Source organism: Nicrophorus vespilloides, unplaced genomic scaffold (assembly GCF_001412225.1).
Source record: "Nicrophorus vespilloides isolate i.1.1-1 unplaced genomic scaffold, Nicve_v1.0, whole genome shotgun sequence".
In the NCBI taxonomy this organism is placed as follows: domain Eukaryota; kingdom Metazoa; phylum Arthropoda; class Insecta; order Coleoptera; family Silphidae; genus Nicrophorus; species Nicrophorus vespilloides.
In genome coordinates, this window is record NW_017097584.1 from 207,401 (window position 1) to 229,836 (window position 22,436).

Consider the following 22,436-nt stretch of genomic DNA (forward strand, 5'->3'; position numbering starts at 1 on the left):
TTACTGGTAATAATTTGTAATATCACGAGAAACTTAAAAGTTTCTCAGTTATGGATAGAAGTCTAGTACTAAAAGCATTTATTTTTATACAAACAATATCTGTTTTTTAGTAGTAGTATCAATCAATTAAAAAAAAATTAACTTAACAAAAACACTAAATTATTCATTATTATATTTTGTCTGTTTGTTTGTAAAGTATTACCTTATTATGATAAGAAATCATCAAATACTGTACTAATTCAAACTTGCATTGCGGAATTAGGAAGGTAGATTTTATGTTTTATAAGACAAAATCAGGACAAGAAATTAATTTCGATTCTCCATTTTTTTGTTCATTGCTATCAATATATTTTCTAGATTTATTAGTTTTCGATTGATTCTGTGAATATATTTTTTTCAAATTTGTAAGCTTAATACACAACAAACGAAAATACTAGGAAAAGAGCTTTATTCATTCAACATATTCAATATATTTCTTAGGAGAAAAATTCAAATTCTTATAAAGTTTCGTTAAAAAATGTACATTTAGTAACATTGTAAGACTTGCTTTTAAAACAAATTTATGTTCTGATAAATGGATATTATACTTATACCTTCAGAACGAAACCTATCTCTCATATAAACATAGTGTACAATAATTGAAAAAAAAAGTGATAATCAATAATTCATACAATTTTATTCCTAACGATGTACATTAATCAACCTATCATATGAACATTTTTAAAACCAACTTTACTATAACAAATTATACTTTCATTAAAAAACATTATCATAATTATCAATTAATTAAAAGACTATTATGAAACTGCAGGTAACGCAATGCATTCAAAGAATGTTACTTGTTTTGATTAATTCTGTACAAATGGAAACACCTATGAAAACTTGAAATTTTACTTTTACTATTAACATTACAAATTGCCTCCTTACGTGATGGTATGCCAGATCGTAACAAAATGAATAATTTAAATCTGCGTTTTGGTTATAATGTATGAAGTTATCACGCTCTTTTAACATACACAAATATGTATAACATAAGAAACGTCAAATAAAAAAAATGATACACTGCTATGATATTTTGCAATCTACTGTAATACATCTAAAACTAGCAAGTTGACATATATTATAAACATATTTAATTTAATTACTTAGAATACCTACATTTAAATAATAATATTAAGATAAAAAAATATAGTCAACTTAATAACATCACGTTTGTTGAGTGATGACATCTTTTAATTTCAAAATTTCAAAACAAACTCAATTTGAGTCAAAATTGATCAAAATAAAAATAGTCTCATTAATACATAAATGATCGTTTTTTCCTTTTATAGAGTCAAGTTCTCAATTAATCGGGTTTTAAACGGCCCGACATATTGACGTATAATAGACATAAATTGAACTTTCAACAGTATATTCCAACTATAAAAAATTTAATTGTGTCTATGATCAGTTTTGTATATATTGGAGAAAATTTCATAAAGTAAGCTGTGGTATTACTTTCAGTATAAAGTTGTCAACGAAGGAATCAGAAATGGAATGCGGCGCAAAAAAGGGAAGGCCACATGGCTGTAGAACCCTTGGCATTTATAGGTCAAGCAGTAAAACAAGTTACTACAAACCCATCAATCCACGCAATGAATCTTTGCATTCCTATACATATTTCCGACGATGGAAGGAATTCATTTTCATTCTATTATGCCGATCCTTACCGACTTTTTCCTACCTCCTTCCGCTACCACTTTAAAGGGAAAAAAAGTGGAGTTGGTACATATTTCGAGTTCCCGCATGCAGCAGATATTTATAAATTGGTTTATCCGAACGTATTCTTTCCACGTATCTGGTTTTATTGAGTGCCGGTGGAACCTAATAAACGCAGCCGACAATAGACGGGCGTGATGTTGATGTAGATGTTCTCTGGTCCTGCAACTATTCCAATAAGGACACTCCGTCCCTGGTCCCATTCCCCGTCGTCGACCCCGACGCCAACGACGATGCCGTTGCCGCCGCTGCCGCCACCGCCACTCGTCCTGGCCCTGTGTCGCATGTCAGTTCCCACAGGACTCTCGCTCCCACGTGACTTGGGTTATTCATATTTTCAATTTCCCATTCGCGGCAACCACCCTCACAACCTCACCCCAGCCGCCACCGATCTGCAGCAATGTGTGTGTTTTTACGACGCTTGTAAATAATGTAATGTGTCGCCAAGGAAAAAAAAACAATTTTCCAATCGAACTGACATTGATATCAATATCATACCAAATGTTCGACGAACTTTCTTTCATCCTTCAAAGCATTTTCATTTATTTATAGTGCACAAATATTAGAAACAGTCAAATTATTGTTTTTTTTACTCCCTCTGTCCGAAAATATGGTATAGATTTGAAAGGAAATCTAATTATAATTAATAATAATAATTTATTGGCCAAACACCAATACATAAGAAAAATAAAGTACAATTTATACATAAATAAATTCTAACATACAATAAAAAAAAACATATATTAATAGGCTGGCCAAAAGGCTAACGACCGAGGTCTTTCCGCCCTCTAATTATATTATATTGGTATATTTACATTGGTAGCTGAAGAACCTAACATATTTGAAAGTCGTTTCATTTGAGTTAAGTTGGAATTTGAAGACCAAAAGTTAGTTTTTTTTTTAAGAAAAATAAAATTTTAACCCAAATAAACAAAGAACCCAATAACAAAGAAGATATGTCAAATCGAAGCAACAGCTATTACAATATATGAAGTACAAAGAAAAAATAGAACGCGGTTCTACTAATGGTTGGAATATTCAATTTCAGTCACAACTACCACCAATTTAAACGTTCCCGTTTTGGGTCTTTTATAACTCTATTTGTTACAACCTGAAGCTTTGGCAAACACAATTGACGAGTTCAGTGAATGTGTTCAAGATTCATTTAATAAATTAGAGAGAAATAACTATGATAACGTTTTTATAACATTATAAACGAGTATGGACTGAATTATGTTAGCAGGACTTGTGAAATTCCTATATGTTTCCTCATATAAATAAGGTAAATTAACTGAAATGTATACAAAATTTATATATTCAAGGCTAAATCTCACTTTATCTAAATTTTGATTACAATAAAGTTATTTGTATTTAGTTATATTGAACAACTTGAAACTTGAACAAAATATTCCCGAAAAAATTAGAAACTATATTAAAAACTGACAAAAAAGTCTGATGAAATTTAAAATATGACAAAAAAATAACAAAATTATGTCTACAGAAAAAGCAAATGGTTATAATTTTAATAAAAAGTTGAGAGTTGTGTCTCTACTAGTGGATTCCAAATGGCAGTAATGTTAAATAAAACATTTTATAATATTCGATCGATATTTATAGTACCATGTACCACCTTTTGAACATGCCCAGTAGGGAAGTATTATCAATTTCTAGAAAATGTACAGGAAAGAGGAATTACCATTTATTTTGGTTGGTGTATCAATTGATGAATCCCTTGTTCATTCAGTTGTCTAAACTTTTGTTTTTTGTTGGGTCTATAAATTTAGTCGAACCATTATAGTCAAAATGTTTCACAAAAAACGGTTCTATCAAATTCTGTTAAATTATACCATGGGTGAAAAATACATACATATCCAAAATTATAAGGATATAAATTAAATTAATTCATTAATCCACTGCCTATTTTATTTTAATCGCATTTTAACATGTTGTCCTTTACAACATCCAAAAAGAGTTATTAAAAAATGTGTTGAAATTATTCATTAAAATACATTTTTCCAGTCTCTGATATATATTCTTTTTGTTTTAAAATATTTTTTTTTAAAGGATCGTAACAATTTATTTCATACATTTGACTGTAGTTATTTAGGTAATTGTATTATGAATATATGAGTAAATATTTAAAAAAAAGCTTTTATTTGCAATTATGTTTTGACGTTATATGGACATGCCCCTGTTGCAAGTTTGGAAAACTGTATTATGCTGTATCAACACTATACGTTGCATGAGACATAAACGTCAGTCAAGCGTTCCAACTATGTATACGTGGAAGTGTAGTGTGAAATTGCAACTACTAGTTCTATTCCACTGTCATCGGACTTCTAATAGTTGGCAAACTTGACAGGTAAGAATTTCTGATGTAGAGTATAAGTGTGGATATACCATTAGATAAAACGTTTTATTCAAATCACGTAGTAAAATCAATTATATTGACAAATATAATAATAACTATAAGTATATGTAAATATTGTTATTAAAATGATTTTATGGACGAAACACAAAATTTTTAAATTTATTTCTGTAAATGGTAACAATAATAGAGTTTATGGTGGGTAATAAGTATTAATGCTACTGTAAAAAAGGACAATTAACAATGATTGCATCATATAGCAATTACTTTTTATTGCTACTGCGTTTATGTACCGTATAAATATGTAAAAGTAAATATATCTATATGAATCCATGCACATGCCATCAGCATATTTGCAGTGAGGAAATCTATATTTAGTGTGAGCGTATACGCTATATCTGATCGCAGTATTCGTATAATGGTATATTGAAAATATGCGCCGGTAAATAAGTGAGGCCCTGAGCATTGAGCAGTCAACGAGAATGAATATTCTGAAAACTGCAAATAGAATTTATTTCGCAATAGAAATGACGAAAGACGGGTGAAAAAATATAAATATAAAGTGGAAGAATCAATTTACGGGTGGCGACAGATTCACATAATCAAAGCCAAAAGCAGCAGTCCCAAAACAAAATTAACGCCAGTAAAGTAAAACAGGAAAAATTCAGTCGGAAATACACCGAACGAAACAAAAATCGTCAGCATTTATGGACGCTGCAGTGCATAAAATCTTCCGTTTTATCTTTATATCACTCTTTCTCTCTCACTCAAACTGCCTGCAGTTGCATGTTATGTTCTCTGCAGGCGAAACTGAATCTATAAATTATCTTCAGGTCGTCACATAAGTTTTGCTGGCAGGAAAGAAGCGGCACGTCCACTCCGTTTCGCCCTTGTTATACAAATCAAATCAAATTATTCAGAAGACCATAGAAGATTCATACAACACAGAGGAGAAGCGTATATTTTACGACTGACCGATGTTATTTAAGTCCTTCGAAAAGTGCAAACCTTGGACGTGTTCGGTTTGTGCTAGTAATCCATTTATTTGCCCCATGCCAGGCGTATCCACGGTGCCCCGCGTGGAGCTGCTAGCTCACAAAATAAAGCTGCCTGATTTATCCTGTATAACCAGATATAAATTACAACTATCGAATACAAAGGGAATGCTAGTTAAATCATTTGTACTACATAAAACTTGAATATTTTTTACAGACTTTCAAACATTCATCAAAATTAAAATATTTTTGTATTAATTATTGAAAATGGTATTAATATAACAAATTACAGAAGAATCTCGGTATTCGACTAGTTCAGAACTCGTCAAATTCGATACTCGGTTCAACATCCTATTCTCATAATCAACAGGTGGATAGTTTATTGCTTTAGTTTGTATTTTGAAAAAAACACATTATTGTATAATTTGTCAATTAAAATTCAGGTAACCCCCGACTTACGAACAAAATTCTAAAAGTTCTAAATTGTTATGAGATATATAGTGATAAAAAAAATTAACCGTCCAAACTAAAATTGATAATTTCATTAATAAAATATAATATTTTTGGAAGATGTTTTGTTGCACAAATGTTTCTTTCGTCGTTTTTTATTAAATAATTGTGATGTGTACATTGCAAAGTATTTGTAAGTAAGTATTTTAATTATTTTAATCTATTTTTCAAATTTATGCAGTCAGTAATACGGAATTTTACTTATATAAAAGTAAAAACATGATAAAATGTGGTAAGATAAGTATATTTTGAAATTTTTAAAATTATCCCGACTTACGAACAACCCTTTGGAACGAAACTAGTAAGTCGGGAGATACCTGTACGAAATATATCCGGAACACGTCTATTTCGGTACTCGACACAATTTTGTGAACAACGACTGCATGAGAAGTTAAGATAAATATCATATGCTAAGAAATATGTAATATCGCCAAACAATCATTTTTTTGTTTAATTAAATTTAATAATTATTTTACTTACAATTATTTAATAATCTTAACATACTATTGTCTCGTTCATTATAATCAAACTTATAAATATATTGTATGGTATAAATCTAAAAAAAGACACAAAATGTTATTGTGAAATCACATATTCAAGAAGAATTTTCTGTGAGTTTAAAAAAATGCTAAATATATTTATATATAATAATATTTATTGGTAGACATCCTTTTATTATTTTAATTTTATGTGATTTAATCAAAAATAGTACATATGTACTCTCCTATCATAAACACAACATAATAAAATAACATGTATTTGAAAGAAACCACAACACTCAAATATTAACCACAATGAATTAAGGATTAACACTTTGCGGACCACGACTTTTTCAGCCGGGTCATGAGGCGATTTTTGCAAATATGTCGAGTGTCTTACATTCTACAATTAAATGATCTTACATATATAATATAATTTTGTGACGTTGTTGCCAGAGCGACCGTGATGATAGCGACCTTCTCTCTAACTCTTTTGCAGAAACGTCGTGACGACAAATTGTTAAATATTACTGAAATTATTTTTAAACAAACTTTAAATATAACAATGCTAGGTGATTAATAAAGACAGCAAAAAGTGCGTTGACAAGAAGTCAAGTCAGACATTGAGGTGCAAAGTACGAATTGTGGAAAAATATATGAAATTATACTTATTTCGATATATACACACTTTTTCAGAACAATATAGGTCGGTAACCTTTTTCGAACTAATAACCATCTGTTAACAAAAAGTTGACCGAGACGTACGTGGTGCTTCAATAGAAAAATGTGTTAGTAACATCAATTTTTGCTATATAACATAGCGGTAATGTGGCTCCAAAACCGCGGGTTGGCGATCATTGAGATAGATACTCAAAAGTTTAGTAATTGTTCTATATTGTCTAATTCAATGACTGAAGAAAATATAACCACTTATAATACTAAATAAATATACTTTGTTCATTATAAATATACGACAAAGAAACTAGTAATACTAGTAATACTAAATATAATATGTATAATTTATTTATTTGATTTGCTTTGAATTAATTTTATTTATTACAATAACTTTATTTTTTTAGGTACGCGACAAGTGGACGACCGTAAAATGAATGACGGTCTAGTGGGAAACGGTAAAAATGTAATCATTTATATTTATTTTGATTTATTTTTATGTTATTACATTTAATTTTCTTGGCTAATAAAGTATTATTTTTATAATTATAAGCGAGTTTATTAAAATTATTTTTTGACAGATACTCCATAAAATAATTTTATACCATTAAAGGTACTTTATTTTTTTTGTTTATATTTGTGTCATTAAATATTATTATTATAATCTAATTATTTTTTAAATTTTTACCTTACAGTATTAACTAAGATAATTTAAAGTTTGATCAATAAAGAAATGTAAGTTGAATCCATATTTCAAAATCATGCGTCAATCTATTACATATATAGCAAATGCATATGATTGTAACAATAGCGAACAAAAAGAATCCACAATGGATATAAATAAGCTCTGCAGTGTAAGCTACTGCAGTCGTTATTACGCAAATGAACAACAAAACTTTCGTCGTTACGTTTCGTTCTACTTTTTTTTGTTCGTTGCATACATTTAGTGTTGAAAACATAGTGATGTTTGGATCGTTAAGCTGATGTAACATCGGGTTCATTATTTGGGATTATTAACGCTAATAAAAAATAAATCCGCTGAAAACTAAAACAACAACGCAGCAAATAGATTCTAAACGAGCGTATAGAAATTCGAGTCTGTTTCTCTCTTTGCATATAGGTGCATAAACTCATTAACAACAATTATGTATCCGGTGGTTCACATTTCCGGTTTTGCAATGATTGATTCGGGCACCGCAAATGCGCGCTGCAACTGTTCCATTGAAGGACGTAATGGAAAAAGGTGGACCTAAATGCACAATGGTGACATAAGTGCGCTCACGTAACAATTGATTAATTTCGTCGCGCTAATTCGGAGAATATTAATTCGATCCGGCCGGAATTAATTGCAACTTCGTCGGAAGATTAAAACGCAGCGCGCCAATAATTGGGGCCCATAATCAATCGGGAAATTGCTTAGTTATTATTCGCGTCGGCTTAATTACACAGTGATAAATTTAACAAAACTACCGCTAATTGGCTGGGAATGCGCAGTAATCTATTATAATATTTACGAATATGCAATTATTCGATGAAATTAAAGCTTTTCCCAATAACTATTACAAGAAACCAAGAATATTATATTTATGTTTGATGTAATAGCGAAAATGTATTACTTTTCACAATTTTGTTACGTATGGCAAGAGCCAATTCAAATGATTGAAAATTCATCTTTTTTCTTTACTATTTTTCTAAATAATAATAGAGTTGAAAGATTACGCAAAATAAAAATTAGATGAATAGTTGTAATTTTAATATAGCAGGTGTGTTTTTATTCCCGGGAATCGAGAAATTTTTAATAAATATGCCAGAAGTCTCCGGATATTTAACAATTTTTCGACTTTTCACAACAAAATTAAAAGTTCATGTAAAACATAATTACTTCCGTAGAACAATAACAACAACATTCAGAAAGATAAATACTATATAAAACAATAAAACATAAAATAGACCTAATTAACAAATCTCATATTGATTGTGAATGGTTAAATTAAAATAAATAATCTGGTTTTAAGAACTGAAGTGTTTTCTTTAATGGTGCTTCTCAATCTTTTAGCAGTACAACCCAACATATTTGTTTGTTTGAAGTCGTACTGCGACCCAATTGCTAATAGTTTTTCGCCAGTTCTTCGTTTTGCCACTTGGTTTTCTAGGTAGACTAATACTGCTTTAGAAGTACCTTTTTTATGCGTAAATTAAAACTGTATTTACGCGGATTTTTGTATACGCGGATTTAATTTACATGGATTTAAACAGTCAGAAACTCTTTGTAATGCTCTTGAATTTGCCAAAAAAATGTGCAATTATAAACATAGATCCAAATATTTTTGTTTTGTTATTTGTTTGTAAAATAGGCAAAGATAATAAAATCGTGCATACTTAATTCATAAATATCTAAGAGTCTTTTATTTCTGACTTAGTGGCAAATATAATGGATGTAGTTTTTTCCCAAGATTTTTAATTTTTGCCATAGAAAACGATATATAAAATCTTAAATATTGCGGTCATAATCTTATAGTGACTTGTAAAACAAATAACTTACTTGTGAAAAATATGCTTATTATATAATAAATAAATTATTATTGTTATAAATAAACATCTATTAAAGCAGATTGTATTGGTTAACAGACAACATTTTCATAATTGTTGTAATTAAATAACTTTAATTGTGAGATTTTAATACAATATGAATCTACAATTGTGATAACATTGATTTAAAGTTACCAACTAAGACGTAGAAGGAAGTAGTTCAAGGTTGAGACGTAAATCACCAGCAAAGGAATTGAGTCAAAAATCGATATATAAAGTATATTAGACCATTTCAGTCGTATTTTCGTAAAACTTAACATTTACGAACCATTAATAATAAAATAAACATAATTAATTGTACATATGCTTCTGCTCACATTCAAAATCTCAGTGTTTGGACATGTAAAATAGCGTTTCTCAAATTTTTGATGTGCGACTCCCTTTTGCACTTAAAAAAATTCTGCACCCCCCCAATGGATATGGATAGAAAAACATCTCGGATTGATCTCTCATCTATTTTTCTGCGACCCCTAAATATTTTAAGAGATTAAAAAAATATAGAGGAAAAAATTATCATCATATTTTTAAAGATTTTATAAGTAGTAACTATATATTCGTTCTAGTTCTGAGTTATTGAAATAACTATGTTATTATAAATAATAAATTGTATTTCCAATACATACACAAAGAAAAATAATTTTATGAACTTTAAAACTTCCTAACAAGTTAGAGTTTTTTAAAAGTTTTGGAAAGTACTTACATACACACAACTTGGATATATTTATGTCCATTGTGTATTTATACAAAACGTAATTTGATTATAAATTGGCTGTTTGTAATCTTGTGAAATCAAGGTTATTATGAGGCGGAATGAAATAAAATATGTAAACTAAGTAATATTAAATGTATAATTTAAAAGTAACTATAAAAGTAAATGCATCACGAGTGCGAGATTTAATGGTAAGGTTTATGACCTTTGCCCTGGAAACTATTTACAAAACTGCTGCAAAATTCTAGCTAAAACATGATACCATGAAATAGTATGAGGACGGTGATGGTATTTATTTATTTACGTTGGCCGATCAAAATGTCGTGTAAAAGCTGAATTTCCAGGCGCAGACACACCTCGGGTGTTTCATTTGCGTGCATTACATTATGTTTGCGTTATGGCAACGTACATTAATTATAATTTACGGTTAACGAAAACACAGCCCATCATTTGCTTTCAAAACAATGACATACATGATGGTGCACAAATTGGGGAAGAACAAAAACGAATTGAAATGTCCATCGCAATGTGAATGTTGTTTCTGATCAAAGTATGATGGAATAATTAATATTAATTGCGGTGTTGGCGGAGTGATGTCGAAATGCGGTGCATTTACGTTTTGCAGTCAATAAATTAGGTTCGCAGCAACGGCGGTTCAATGGATTAGCTTTGTCGGGCTTCCTCCAAGCTCCAGGTGAAGCCAAAATCATTTATATTGCACAACTAATTCAAACAAATCTATTCAATTTTAGGTTTCATCAATTTAATTGAGAGCAATGTGCTCCCATAAATTGCATTTAAATTGTAAAGGAGGAAACATAATTGAGATATTACTATAAGAGCAGAATTTACTTTGATCGACATACATTTCTGTTGTGATCACAAATGTTATTTCACATGAAAAAAATATAAGGACAGTAATTATGTCACCTTATATCATAAATATTATTAGATTAAAATAAATTTCATTAATAAATTTAATGGTAAAATATTATGAGAAAGGTAATGATGATTATTATTAATAGAAAATGAAGTAAATTGGTAAAAAAAAGTTTAGAAAAAATATTTATTTAATCAATAACTTTTATTCAATAACTTTAAATGTATTTCAATTAGTGAATAAACGTTTATATTTAAAACTCCGAAAGTTACTTGGGAAGAAGGGTTTATACAAAAACCAACTCTAAAAAACCGATTTTCGAATCTCAACTTTTCTATAAAACCGGTATTAGAAAAAATAGAGAAACAAGATTTTTACAGGGTATTTTCTTTGAATTCGTATCTTTACAGCTTAGAACTAATTTCAAATATGTCTTCATACTTTAATAAATGATTAATATTGTGTTGGAATGTTAAATTATTTATTGTTATATTCTAAATCTAGACTTAAAAACCGGTATTTCAGTTAGAAAAAAACCGAATTATATACATTTCTTAAAAACGTATAAAACGTAGGAAGTACACGGAATTGCAAAAGTACTTTAGGAATCGTAAGTATTTGAAAAACTGGTTCTATACGTTATTTAAAATACACATGTATAACATTACAAGTACTCATTACGAAACATATGTCAATTACAGCAATACCTCGCAATATAATGTTTGATATCAGATACATCAGGGACTTTATACATAAAAAAAATAATTTTGTGTACTAGTTTATCAGAATTTATTTTTATTTTACTGTTTCTAATCTATAATTAGTAATATATAATTAATAAATCCGGACTGATTGAAGCCGTACTATGCGAGACCCAGTCTTTTATTTATTTTCAATTAATATATATATAGCTCAAAAACTGGATTATTTATTTAGAAAGGGTGAACAATATAAGGGGTGCAAAAAAAATGACCATACCATATTTCGCATTATAAAATATGTATAATTAAGTGTACGAAAGAATAAAAATGCAACGCATAAATGCTGTAAAAAATATATGCCGGAAATGTTTAAAAAGCCACGAGATAATTAATCTAGTCGGAAGGAGCTTAACCCTCGGAGCTTCCTGTCCTCCTGTTGCGGTCTAAATACCAGCTTTAGAAAACCCTCATAGGGTTTCTCTTAGACTGCGAGATTAGTACACGTCGTCTAAACGCAGCGTAATTATTTAAACAAAATCATAAGTCGTATTTTAGACGTTTACCCTAAATATACTTGTCCTAAAGACCTATTAAAACTGAATTTATAAGAGGTTTGCATTACCAAAATATTTAAAAACTTAATTATAATAACATTTATTGCAACAATTAAGCATACAAAAATAAAAATTATTTACATAATCATAACAATATAACATAAAATAATTAATGGTTACAAAGAAGTTACCGCACTAAATACTTATTATTTAATAATAATTATTTTTTATTCTATAGTAAATGATAAAATTATGTAAAATTTGACAAAAATATGCTAGTAATTGTATTTCTCCAAAAAAAACTTGATATTTTTGCCTGACGAATCATTACTTAATCATTTTAACAGATCGGATGAGTCACATTATGGAATTTGGGAAAGTAATTAGTGGAATTATTTTAAACCGAGAACATTAAGAATAAGAGAAATTTGAATAGATTTCATCGAGTCCTTCGCGTCATGAATTCTAAAACGAATTTATGCTAAATATAAACAACGACTTCATCAACCAGACATTCTCGTTCGTTACATGAATAATATAAATAACATTATTAAACGCTTTTCCTTTCGTTCCATCATCACTACAATGAGTGTCCATATAAGTCAATGTTTATATTTCAATGTGGTTAGCTTTAAATATTTGTATCTTAGCTAATCTTATCAGGTTAGCATATTTATATTCATAGCGTTACTTGTATTGAATTTAATATCGGAAGTTCTTATGGGTTCTGCTTACTAGTACTTTTACATGATATATCTTTTATATGCATATTATTCATCTGTAAAAAGTATAGTCGATAAAATTATGTCGTAGTATATAATAAATAATTAACTAATAACTAATTTAACAATTTGTTCGGATTCAGGCGGAAGTAAAAAGAAGTCTAGCTATAAAAATATATTTTGTCAATTAAAAATAAAATATACTCATAGAATAGAATAGAAATAGAATTTAAGTAATTCAAGTGAAAAAATCATGACATTTTAATTAATGATTCCAATCTGAATAATTTTATAAATGTGAAATACAATCCGGAAATTTTCGTATTAAGTTTTCAACATATTGCCGATTTTTCATAAATTTTTAATTATGTATGCGCCATTTTTTATCTATAAACCTTTCTTCATATTTCACGTAACTTAAACATTACATTCCCCCAAAATTTATTAAGTTTTTCGTCAAAAAAACTTCTTCACGTGCTTTTTTATGTAGACTAATAATTAATAGTTCTTGCAGTTAATGGAATTTTGCAAAGACCCAAATTTGTAGAAATCGGAATGTACATTATCTGGTAAATACTACGGCTTGACAAATACAACTCTTTCCGACTCCAACAATTTTTGTTGGACTATTTTGTCCATTAAATTGTTCAAAACTTATATATCTTAAAGGTTTATGTAAGCAAGCTTCAAAAACGGTTGTCGATAGTTGTTTTTGATATTTTTAATATCTTTGCTGTGTCGCACTACACGTTATTCTCGATGAATGTCTTGATTTCATCATTATTACTAGCACAACTTTAAGGCTAAATTCTAAATTTGGATTATTATGTTCCTAAATTTCATTTAGCTAAAGCAAGTTCTCCGTCAGGAGAATATATCTTAGTTATTGCTTTAGTGGCATTTTTGGTTTTACAGTAATAGAAAAGTATCAAAGTCTAAAATGCCCTTTGTACCATTTCTTCCATTTTCACGAGGGTACTAAATCGACACGAATTATTTGATCCAAACCAAGATTTTTTCTAAAGACGGTTGAAATCTCACTTTACAATATATACACAAGTTAATTGTTTTTCACAATTCTGATGTATTTAGGCATCACCAATGGTAACTTTCCGGACAAGCCGATAGTTCATTAAATTTATTAAATTCATATAATTTTATAATTTATGTTTGTACTACATCAATTAGAATAAACTATCAGACAATTCCGTAATATTGGTGATTTTCGAGGAATAAAATTCAAAATATAAATACATTAATATTATGTCTAAAAAAAAAATAAGAATACTCGCGTTTTACTAAATTAATAAAAAAAATACTAACAAGTTTAGAAAATATATTAATTATGGATGATAAAGAAAAAACTACCGAAAATATGAGCTATAAGATTTCGTAATGCTAAAATGATTTGCTTACATCTGATAAATATGATATCATTTCTACAAAAGTTTTCTTTTCTGACAGAAGAAAAAAAAAGTAGAACATTTAAGGTGTGCAGAGTATAAATATTTAGTGATTGAAAGGAATAACCAATATTTATATAAGTATAATTGTTTATAAAAAAAAAACTTTGTATTATTAATTAATCAATATTTTATATGCATCATTCATGATAATAGATTTTTTATTTAAACATATCAATTAGCCACCAAACGTTAATCTATTTTAATTAATATATTTTAAATTTTACATTTTTTTAAATACTATTTTATTTTTAACCAGTGAAGCCTCGCATTTACAGTTCAATTTATTTAAGCTAGTAATAAAATAAAATGGAGCCAATCATGTGTTCATTTATAAAATGTAATAATTCAACCGTCCGACGTTTTTGCGTATGTATATAAAACATTCTGTATTGCCTTCGTATTTCGATCAAAATACAAAAAAAAACTAACGATTTTCAATATTTACACTGTATTTTAAACCAACAAATCGAATATACGAGAACCGATGTCAATTATGATTTACTACTGAAATGCACTTTCACTAACCTGAAACATACAATGAAAAATAATGGAATAAAAATGTATTCAATCAGCAGAAATAAATTTCAATTATTTCAAACAGAAACATTGGATACAATTGATGTTATTGATAAACTAATTTGCAAAAGTTATTTAAAAAAGTACAGATATACTATAAAAATATATAAAAATAAAATAATTACATAACATTTTATTAGAATCTCCTCTCACTTGTTTTTTTTATTACAGGAACATCTCGTATAATGCGGATAATCGGTTCCGCACTGTTTAAAATCAGACTAATCGAGATTTTTAAAAACGAAATAAAATAGAAATGAAATACTATCATTTATGTAAGAAAAGAATAATTAGTAATTTTTTAGAATTAGTAAATTCGCACTGATTGAAGTCGCACTAAGCGAGGTATTGTCGTATTTTATAATATGAAGTAATTTTAAAATCTTGATCAAAAGAATTTTATTTCCCATGAAATGCTCACTATTTTTATACATTTAGTATAATTTTAGACATCGATACTTTAATAACACTTTTCTATTTATTTATTTTTAAGTTAAACAATCACATTGTAAGATTCTTTATCTTTTTTGCTTCGAGAAGTTCATCAAAATATATAATATATATTGTTAATGAAAAATTCTGTATTAATTACTAAAATATATTATTCACTAAATACTTTTTGGTTTCGTTTATTTGTTATTATTTGTATGATAAATAGACATTTATTTTTGTTAACTTTATGTGACTTTTACAATAAAAATAATTAAAAATATATTTTTATGCAATAAACTAACATAATCTATAATATCATATTTTATGATAAAAATGGAAATTTATATTATTAACACAAAACAATAGTCAATTGAGCCTTGCATTTTCATGCTTATTTGCAAGTTATTGTTGTCAAACAAGCGTATGATCGACTAAATCCGATTAATTACCATGCTTGTTCGTAATCAAATGATTGAATTATCCCCGATTAATGCACATTCAAGATAGCATAAATCATTATGTAAAATTTTCACACGAATTTTGTATTTCCATTTGCACATTCATAGCATGTACGTCACATAAATTCATAATTTACGTCTATATATCGTGTACATTCTTTCCGTTTTTTACAAATGATATAATTATCTGATCTTTAACTGGTTAGAGGTTAGTTGAATGACTTCAGTCTTGAGTCGTAATTACGCCTAATTTTTTATTAAGAATTCTAATGAATCGCCAGTGAATAAACGTTCGTTCGTGTTCTTCTCGTGAAACGATTATATAAATTACGACAGATGTGGTTTATTTAATGGACAATTAGATTTAAGACAGAATAATTTAATATCAACTTTTTTTACTCAGCTTTTCTAAAGCAATGTAATTTCACGTCAGTACAAAAGTGATGAAAATGTATGGTGCTTTTTTTTTCTTCTTTAATTTAAGTAATGGCCTATTAAAAAGACAGAGCAAAAAAGAAGAAAACGGTAATTGTATTATTATTTTTATAAGGAGAAAGTATTTTATAGGTAGATGTTAAAAAAATCTTAACATCAACAGGAAAATTGCTACTTTAGACTCATCAAACGCAGGAAACGGACTATTAGACAAATCAGCTTCAAAACATGAAATGCGTTCAGGTGCATTTTTAAGACCAACATTGAAATAATGAAAACAAAAAATAAAATCAAATCAAATAAATTCATACTTTGTGTAATATTTTTTTTCTTAAACCACATAAAATTAAACAACACAAGAAGATTTATTTTTGTAATGCTCAATTAAAATTTAGCTTCTTTTTTAATTTTCAAATCGTACTATTGTGAAACAGAAAAAATAAATATAAAAACTCATGAAAAAAGCATTAAATAAAATTAGCATAATAAATACATACATACATACAAACAAAATATTATTTCATTTAATGAAATATATAAATTTAATTAAAATTTTAATTATAGTTATACGAAACGCAAAATGTAACATTAATCAGAAATATTTCATCACTTCAAACAAAGCACGATATATATATATTCATGAGGAAGGAGTATTTTAGAGAGTCCATAAAATAGATCCAAAGGCTAAACTAGAAATATCTCCGTTTCTTACAATCCTTAAACCTAGAGACAAATGGTTTCTTTAACTGTAATTTTTAACCCTCCAGCTCCTAGCGTGATCATACAAACTCGTAATTCATTTCCTTTTAAAACTGACTGTAGGACCTGCATGAAAATCCAACAAGCACTAACTAAAAATAGATTGGCTACTGTATCAGCCTTTTATTATATCAATAATTATGATTATTCTTACAGATATTTCCTATAATAATTGACTTTTTTTTATCATTGAATAAAATAAAAAAAGTAATTGTATAGTTTATTTATAATTTGTTAATTATACTAATTTACTTTATTTCTTATTATATCAATTATTTAGTAACAATTTGAAATTTCATAATAAATCTTACACGTAATTGTATGTAATAATCGGTATATTTTTGCAATTCAATTCTTTTGAAAAATATTATTTGAATAAGTAATCCAAATATTTTTCCAATAATCAAATAGTTATGTATATTAAATTTATAAAAATAATTATAATAATTTGTAATGCACATAAGATATGTAAGTTGAGTTTTGTCGAAGAATTGAAGATTGAAAGTTAATATTTCATTACGTTCAGCACTTGTTCAACGACTAGACATTTCCGCATACCAAGATATTTGCGTTTGCTACCGATGGAATGCCATGAATGATTGGTTTCAATCGTGGATTTATTTCTTATTTGAGTGTAGCTGTTCAAAATGTCTTTTTCATTCATTCATCTCCAACATCTGCATGCGAACCTCGGCGATCGCCTACACAAGCAATTGCACTCTGCTGTTCTTGGATGAATAAAATCAAAGCAGATGCTCACAAATGTTTGACTATTCCGAGATAAAATGAGATGAGCTTGAGATGAAAATCTCATAAGAAAAACACTTCCTTATATTAAAGCTATATATAAAATAAGTAAATAACATTAATTTAAACAATTTCTCAATGAGTTAAAAAAAATATATTATTTACTGATAAAATATATTTTCTATAATTATTTTACATTTTGCCCACAGTCAATATCAGTAGATAAAAGGTAAAATTATTATTAAAAAAAGTTATGAATATATAAGAAAATACATTTAATTCCCTGTACATTATTAGTATAAAACTGTTAATTATTTTACTTTATTCGTGAGTTCAATTATCATACACTTAAATAATACCACTACTTTATAACTAGTAAAATTTAAGAAAATAACAACAAATTAGGTCCAAAATATATAATTCAAAATATGCATCCTGTATTGTTATAGATGGATTTTAATTTGCATTTTGAAATATATGATACGGGTATAATAAAATCAAATAATAATTTATGGTCATTAAAGCTTCAGAGTTGTAATGAATATAATTATGTTGAATAATCATTAAAATCCCCTGAATAGTTACAAAAGTTACACGAAACGGCGCTATAATCGAATTCAAATACAGTAAGACCTCGTTTAGCGATGTCTAGTTTAACGCTGGTTTGCTAAAATGTGGTTTGCTGGAAACATTATAAAAGCGCCCGAATACGTAGCGCTTTGCTTCCTCAGAATCTATGCTTGTTTGAGATGTAGATGAGCAGGATATTAAGGAGTAATTGCAGGTTTCTGGTGAGAGCATTACCAACGATGACCTTCAAGAACTGGTAGAACAAGGAATTGAAGAACGCGAAAATAGTGATTCTGATGACGATGAACCAAAAGAACTTGCTACAGATTTTCTTAGAAAAAGTTTAGAAACAATAACCGAAATCCTTGATCAAATTGTAGGGAATTTCGACAGGAGTGCAAAAGCAAGAAGAGGAGTTTTAGGTGCGATCGCCTGTTACCAATATTTGCTTAATAAAAGAAAAAGAAAGCGACAAATGACTAGACGATTTTATCGCCAAAAAATAAAAAATATCAGAATAGCCAGGACCTTCATCACAAAAATAAACTTAATATTTTTGTGTGCATATGTTTGTGATATATAACGCTGTTCCTTTTAGCGCTCTAAATGTCTTAGTTTAGCGCTAAATGAGGTTTTACTGTATTTATTTAGTCTATTTTTTAACGAATTACATACATCCATTAAAACGCATTCCACATTTATATAAATGAAATGATTCATTAAATCGTAATGAACAAAATAAATCATTATGTTTAATTCAATTTATATTACATTTTCGAATATTTTTCTAAACGAGAAGATATTTTTAGTTAAATGCGCTTTATATTTGAACTTACAAATGGTCAAATTTAATAACAATTTTATTTATTAACGTGCACGTAACGTCAATAGTATTTGTAAAAGGCGTTCATAAAAGAAATTGTTCCTAGAATGAACGTTGATAGAATAAGTTTTTTTCCACTTTGGGTTCAAATGGATAATAGTTATTGTTGCATACTGCAATTTGTTAATGCAACAATAAACTAATAAACACGTTTCGGACCATGGGACGGCAATTGCCGTTGTTTAATGAATGTTGTGCGTGTTCTATCGTGGCGACATCCACTTATTTTCTTTGTTGTTGGTGCCATTATCAATCAGTAGGGTTCTAAGTACATCAGCTCGAGTAGCTATGTAGTATAGAAAGAAAAAAACTTTGTCTATATATAAGTTTATATATAGTTTGTATATATAGTATGTATATAAAGAAAGTGAGACGGAGGCATGTTTGCACCATCATCCATACAACAATGACCAAAACGAGGAAAAGAAACGAAAAACAGATTACAGCCGTCCCTCGTGCGCGTTACAAAAATGGAAATATAATTATTCAGAAGAAAAAAAAAGTTACATAAATGGAATGTCATTAACATAAATCGATTCTAGTATTTTGCGTGACAATGCAACTACAGCCAGAAATTGGAATCTCAAGGGACACGAAAAAAAAATATTTCCGAACATTTTGCGGAAAATACAAAAAAAATGGTAATAATTAATCCCAAAAAAAAAATGTCAGTGTTCCAAATGAATGTTGCGTGGCGTATTTTTACTGTAACGCATTTAGCCCTTTATTGATGAAAGCAATAAAGCGTAATAATTCATTTATTTACTCACCGCAAAACAAATTTCATTTAATCATAGAATGAAAAAATAGGAATGATCGTGAACTGTCAGTTTAAAGTTAAATGATACTGAAATGTTTCCGCTTGTTGATGTGTTTATTGTTCATATGCGGTGTTTTGTTTGGTCGTGGTTCATGGTTTTCCGTCACGTGTTTCTCGTGGTAGTCCCGGTTAGAGGCCGTACTTCGAAGTTGTTCTTCGCATGCAAGCCGGACAGCAACTGCCGCCGCACGAATTCAAAACCTGTCAGCAGGAATATTTCCGGTCCGCGCAGTTCGGTGCTGCCATCTGTGTTCCTGGCACTCGACGCGCGGTTAACAGGATTCGCGCGACCGGATGTTACCTGCAGGATGGTGGAGGTTCCTGTAGGGTAGTTCCGGAGGACCGGAAGACATTGATTTTTTCGATCAATAATATATGAAGATTCTTATTAAATTCTCCGCTACACCTGCTAATAATACCTGATATTGCGTTCGCAATTGTTTGGAATGGAATTACACGGCAGTACGGAATGTTCCATTTATATGCGCCATATTCCTACGCAGATTGAAGCACTTTAATTCGTTTCATAATTAATACATTTATTACCTTTATTTTAATTTTATTGAGAACAATACATTTATACAACAATGCAGGAATATTTTCATAAACTTTTTAACTTGAAAAAACCAATTGAAACTTGAAATTCTACAGGTAATTGGAAAACAATTTTAAATAATAAAAAGTTCAAAAAATAAAGTTTAATAACAATAGTAATTATAGCAATATTTAGTATTATATTAATTAACTATTTACATACATATATCATTAAATTGTTTCTTGTTGAAATTTTCTAAGCATATAAAATTTAATCAAAATTATTTCAATAATCTACAGGTATTTACAAATCATCAATAACAATTAAAAATATATACACAGGATAGAAAAACCGTCCTATTATTTATTTTATTTAATAATATTCATTTTCAATAATAATAAGAATTACACAATTAAAAACCAAACAAAAAGTAGGAAATGTTGTAGTTTGAAATTATAAATTATTAAATACATGAAAAAGTATAATAAGTATAATATTTTAAAAGATACCTAACCAAACTTCTGAAGACAAGTTGCAGGAAAGTTAAGGATAGGACAAATCCAGATGAAAATACTACAAATAATAATAATTTTTATTTAACTATGCTATTTTTTTTAGATATAAACTATACGATTTGCATTCAATGTATTTAAGTTTAAAAATTATTTAAAAATACTATTTATTTTAGAAAGATTGTTAATATAAAGAGCTAATTAATAATTTAAAATATTTAAACAAAATGTTAAATGAACGTTTAAGATGACAAAACTATATGAAAATTAAATAATTTATCTGCATTAATACAGTTACTCTTACCTATATCACAGTCAATGGAAATAGTGGAATCGCAGAGCATCAATATACTACTGAAATTAACCGGGAAAGATTACCTACCTAATGTCAACCGCGATCTTAAATTTACTCAATGTTCACATTCATGAACAGTTTATCAATAAAATTACTCGACATAAAAAATATATTAATGGAAACTTTAGGAAGTAAAAATAAATAATTAAATCAAAGATCGGTGAACGTTATTGCCTATTGCATCTATTTATACGAAACATACAATTATACACATAATTATACAAATAAAAAAATTGGGGCTTTTTAATGTCAGAACAATTTGGATACAATCTTAGCGGTTCAATTGATATTGAGCTGTTGTTGAGAACAAACGTTTCTTTATATCAATTACTAAATAAATAATTAATGTTTTCCCATTTTACACTATAAAATAAACAAGATGTTCCATGAAAATTTCAGGAGTGTTCCTTTACAGGAAAAGTTTGCTTCATTTGATTTATATGCTCAAAAGTAGGAGTGTTAAATTCAGGATAAACTAGGAGAATATATTCCCAAATAATGTTTTTAATAAATATAAAGGAATATGCAAATTTAAAATTCAGAACTGTTCAAAAGCCCTCGAACCTGTTAAAAACCTTATCAAAACAAAAGCAAGTTATATTAATAATACACCTAAACGCCTTAGTTATGAAGTTATTTTAAAAAGTTAAGTATGTACAGTTGTCAAAATTAGATATGCATGAAGAAAAAAAAAGTATCAACCATTAAAAGAAAGAATTATAAGAACATTCAATACTGGAATAGGGTACATGTGGAATACTAAAATTTGGGAAGTATATTTGGATTTTGGGGAATACAGAATTTGGAAAGTAAAAAAATAAATTTAATGGATTATTTGTCGAGAAGAGAAACAATTTTGGTTTTTGAATAAAATATAGCATTGAGCAGATCACGATTTTATAATTAAACGATATATTTTCCATTTAATATCGACAAAATCATCAGAAATAT

General features: G+C 28.2%; 1 protein-coding gene across 2 annotated transcripts in view; it reads right to left on the reverse strand.

Moving 5' to 3' along the window:
- Positions 1–20,252, reverse strand: part of LOC108560458 (discoidin domain-containing receptor 2) — a 150,347-nt gene extending 130,095 nt beyond the window's left edge. For both annotated transcript variants that reach the window (XM_017918014.1, XM_017918012.1), the window contains exon 1: positions 20,034–20,252. The gene's annotated coding sequence lies outside the window, so the exon portion shown is untranslated. The remainder of the gene's footprint in view (positions 1–20,033) is intronic.
- Positions 20,253–22,436: the final 2,184 nt, after the last annotated feature.